The 5,063-nt window shown below is 45.6% G+C and overlaps 1 long non-coding RNA gene across 1 annotated transcript; it reads left to right on the top strand.

Moving 5' to 3' along the window:
• Nucleotides 1-578: 578 nt before the first annotated feature.
• Nucleotides 579-1,216, top strand: LOC125294167. The gene is made up of 3 exons (XR_007193498.1): nt 579-626; nt 717-858; nt 1,029-1,216. It is a non-coding gene; the product is annotated as an uncharacterized LOC125294167 (long non-coding RNA).
• Nucleotides 1,217-5,063: the final 3,847 nt, after the last annotated feature.

Here is a 5,063-nt window from a genome sequence, read left to right as displayed (position 1 = left end):
CACACCTGAGCGAGGCCTACCTGCACTATAAAAGGACTCTAGGACCGCTCCTGAGGGGGCGCACACAGAGGATGACATCCGAGCCTGCTGTCTCATTGACTTCCGTCTAGCCGTCCACCCGGCAGTAGAAAGCGTTCCGCTATCGTAGTTGCTAGTTATTGTTAACCTACTTATTATTTTGATACCCAATCTGTTAAATAAACATACCCCTATTTTTGATACGAGCTGATCTGTGTGCGTCTCCCCTTTATGTTAAGGATGGTGTCCGACTGCCCGTAACATTAGTGGAATATAGTTTGAAAAGAAACCTCTTGTTTGTTTTATAGTCACCATGCCCAAGTACGCCTGGCCTTGATACCAGTGCCAGCATTGAAGTTGGTGAAACAGATGAAAGGCACTACAAAACAGGTGGAAGTGCATTCCACACCATGTGGTCAATGAACATCGATGGACTGACACGGATGGAAAGCGGCATCACTGTGACCATGCTCCTCTAACAGCTGAGGAGCAGAAGAAGAGGATGTGGCTGAAGAAGGACTCGGTGGCATATCAGGACCTGACGTCGCTCATCTTTGAAAAAAGGCTTTTGAAAGATCTTCAGAAGATGGCCCTCTTCAAACATACTGGTAAGAACTGACACCCTTTATACCCACATGTTTTGAACATATCCTATTGAACATGTTTAATTAGTACTATATATTCTCCTTTTCACACAGGGCCACTGGAGATCTTTCACAGAGCTCTCCTGAAGTACCTCCCTAAATACCAGGCCTTCTCCTACGAGGGAGAGGGCCTACCTCGCCATCATGGAACATAATGAGAACATTGTGGCACGAGAACAAGCCACCATGGCAACAGGTGTGTTTTCATGTACTCTAAATACTAAAATAACCATAAGTAGCATGTTCACAGCTAACTCAAAATGCATACTTTGCTGAAAAGTTCATTCTATTCCTGTGGAGAGACATCTACTAGTCAAATCTTTATTCAGGCATCTGTGTAATCATTATAATCCTTGTCATTTATAGGAGAACCACGCGTCAAGCAGGTCTTCTGCAAAAAGTCAAAGCAATGGATAGTCAAGAAAATCTATAAGCCACACACCACCAAGTTCATCTAGACACTAATTGAGAAGGTCATAGAAAACAGACGCAACCCAAACATAACATTCAAGGACTCAACCGCTTCACTCACCCAACCACAACCTCCTTTGCCCCCTAACATTGCCCCTGTCCCAACCACAACCTCCTTTGCCCCCTAACATTGCCCGTGTCCCAACCACAACCTCCTTTGCCTCTGTCCCAAAGCCGTCAAACTGCAACATCATCATTCAAGAGCCGCTTCTGAGACGTCAGCTCTACATTAACCCATTCCTCACAAATATTTTGTAATATTACCATGTCTTATGTCTGTCTTATATGGTCTTTTGACCTTATCCTTGCACTACCTTACCTGTTTGCACTGCCATTGAGCACCTTACTATACATACTCAATCACAGGGTCAATACCTCTTTTTTATAGTGTGGATAATTTTATTTGTATGTTTTGATGTTCATGACCCAATTCTTTCTTTGTGAATTAAAAACAAAATGTCACTCGTGCTCTCCTGTCTGCCTTCAACAAAGTTTAGCATCATAAACTTGGAAGGAGGTAACTGATATGCAACAAGCTTATAATGCAATGTATACTTGTAATACTTAATAATTTATAGAAATTATAGGTATGACCACCATTCTGTTGTCATCTGAGGCAACAGTAGCTAGGTAGTTCCAGTTTTGAAATGTTGGTCGTTCAATAACTCGAATACACTTGGAGCAACACTACTAAGAAACAACTACAACAACGTACATTTTAAGCATTTAATTAAATAACTATAATATACAAACAATACAACTGTTGAATGACTATATACAAACAATGAAACTATAGCTCCTCGAGAGTCCTCCGCTTCTTGGTGCCCGCAGGACTGGCCGTCTGGAGCTGTGTATTTCTGGTGGATAGCCAGCACGACACAAGCAGGTAACACGACATGACGACCTCTGCCCAATCTCTCTCCTTGTAGGACCCACTCAAGAAAGTGCTGGTAGGCTGTTAGAAGAAATTGTCTGGACAAAACATTGAACACAAAGTGAGCGATGGTCTTATAGCCTAGCGTGCCACAGTAGCTAGCATAACTGCAAGCTATTTGTGCAATGAACATGCCACGTTAGCGTGTTAGCAAGATTACTCCTTGACATAGTAACAAAGAAAATAAACTTACTTTACAGAAAGACGTCCATTTGGCCCTGTAGGCTTTGGCTGCCGTTTCCTGTTGACCTTAGGTATTCTAAAGTCTCCCAGGACGCCACTATCCATATGGGGTGCGAAACTCGGGTGATCAACAACACACACGTCTGTGTCATCCTCCGATTCCGTGATTTCGTCCAGAAGAAATTGGCATCGCTGGAATTCTCAGCAGCAGACAGACTCTTGTTCTGTGTCCATTGGCGCACAGTTAGAGCACAGGCACCACCAATTCGCCCCAGCTCGAGCCATTGCGGGCTCCTCGTCCGCGGCAGGCAGGTCGTCTGTCTCGGCTGTTGTGGCAGCAGCTTCAGCCGCCTCCTGTTCCTCCATAGCCCTCAGCTGCTCGTCGCTATATTGTGGCTCATAAAGATAGCCACGAACATCCTTTTCTACCATATCTTCATCAAAATCCCAGTCCTCCACATTGCATCCGTCTGCGTATTCGGTACCTTCGGCCATGTTTTCTGCAGGTCTCTGCAGCTCTCTACCAAAAGCACTGGCACTGATCTGTGATAGGTCTGTTAGCGCATTAGGTCCAACTCCCTATGGGTTGAAAGGGTGGGAACTAGCGCTTGTAGTCTCAACAGAAATCCACCCCTCTTACACTTCCTCCGACAATGACGAAAATGACGATTTTGCATCATTGTGGGAGGAAGTGTAAAGAGGTGGATACAGATTTCTCCCCGGCCCAGGGGAAATGAGAGAGTGTTGCATGACCATTCAAAAGTATGACTGGGTTTCTAACAATGCAAAGCCTAATGCAAATGGCTGGAGTGTCCCTTTAAAGCTCCCAAATGCCAGCCAGACTTCACTGCTTGTTAGTGGCTGCGTGTTGACTATGGCATGATGATAACTGTAACAATGTAATGGCAAACGAAGACACGAAGACCAACTTAGCATATGCCTACTTGTTGTGTTTTATTATTCATCTGTACTTAAATGGCATGACGACAGGAACTTATTGCAAAGGATTTTGTGCAGCACGCTACAGAGGCTGTTGGCAATCGGTAAGTTTTTTACGAAGACGCTTGGTTAATATACTTTCCTGTAACACCACCAAATGTAGCGTTCTCCGTTTGTGACTTTGTAACGGAGCTTTTATAGCCCGAGCTTCGGTGTCACGTTGCATGGAAGGTCGACGTTGAAGCGTAATGTGCCTGTCTTGGCGGGTGGAAAGCAATTATTTTTCTCCCAAAACAAAATCCTTATTCCTCCACAAGTAGTGGACAATGATTGGGGAAAATGTATAATACAAAGGGCACGAACTAACATTGTGTGATTTTGAGCCTAACCATTCTAAAATGGGGATTACTTGTTTCACGGGCAGAGAAAGACGCGCGACAGGACACGGGTATCATAAATGGCAGTTATAGAATTTTCGGTGACTGACTTTAACCGGTTAATGAGGCTCAGTGGCCGGTTAAGATTTTTTTAAAATTTCGCCATCCCTAGTTGTGCATATGTGCTAATACAGCGCGCAAACAGTGAGGCAGAAGACAAATGTAAAGTGACTAGTGGACAGACAGTTCAAGACATTGGAGGTGGTGAAGAGGCAGACAGACTATGTGGAGAAGTCTATTTCTCCTCTTCCGTTAAGTGATGCATTAAACAGTTCAATGGCCCTGGGGATGAATGACTTCCTCAGTCTGTCTGTTGTGCAAGGCAGTGAGCGAAGTCTCCAGCTGATCAGGCTCTTCTGCTTAACAATAGTGGAGTGGATGACACTCATTGTCCAAGATGTTGATCAGTTTGTTCAGGGTCCTTTTGTCAGATAGTGAAGCGATGCACTCCAGTTCAGCTCCCACTACAGAGCCAGCTTTCCTACCAGCCTGTCAATTCGGCCCCGATCCTTCTTCTTTGTGCTTCCTCCCCAAAATACCACTGCATAGAAGAGGACGCTGGCAACAACAGACTGGTAGAACATCCTGAGGAGCTTACTGCACACATTGAAGGACCGCAGCCTCCTCAGGAAGTACAGCCTGCTCTGCCCTTTCTTGTAGAGTGCATCAGTGTTGGCTGACCAGTCCAGTTAATTGTCCAGGTGGAGACCCAGGTACTTGTAGGTGCTTACCACCTCGACATTGACCCCATCAATGGAGACTGGTAGCAGAGTGGGCTTAGATCTGCGGAAATTCACCACCATCTCCTTGGTCTTTGAAGTGTTGAGTTGAAGGTGATTGAGTTTGCACCATTGCACAAAGTCCTCCACCAGGCTCCTGTACTCCTCCTCCTGCCCGTTCCTGATACACCCCACAATTGCAGTGTCGTCAGAAAACATCTGCATGTGGCATGACTCAGTGTTATAGCTGAAGTCAGATGTGTACAAGGTGAACAGGACTGGTGAGAGCACAGTTCCCTGTGGCGCTCCGGTGCTGCTGATCACAGTGTCAGAGAGACAGTTCTTCAGTCTGACGAACTGTGGTCACTCCGTCAGGTAATCTGTGATCCAGGTTACCAGGTGAGTGTCCACACCCATCTGCAAGAGCTTGTCTCCCAGTCTGAGGGGTTGGATGGTGTTAAAAGCACTTGAGAAATCAAAGAACATGATTCTCACAGCACTTTTCCCCAGGTTGTCCAGGTGAGATGATGGCATCGTCCACGCCCACTTTCTCCTGGTATGCAAACTGTAACGGGTCTAGTGAATGGCGTGCATCTGGGGTCTGAGCATACCTAAGACGAATTCGCTCCATTGTCTTCATCACATGTAATGTTAGAGCGACAGGTCTGTAGTCATTAAGCTCACTAGGATGTGGCTTTTTTGGGACAGGGGTGAGACC

The sequence above is a fragment of the Alosa alosa genome, chromosome 5, assembly GCF_017589495.1.
Source record: "Alosa alosa isolate M-15738 ecotype Scorff River chromosome 5, AALO_Geno_1.1, whole genome shotgun sequence".
Classification (NCBI taxonomy): Eukaryota; Metazoa; Chordata; class Actinopteri; order Clupeiformes; family Clupeidae; genus Alosa; species Alosa alosa.
The sequence above is the reverse complement of the archived record's forward strand: the minus strand, read 5'-3'. Positions and strand labels throughout refer to the sequence as shown.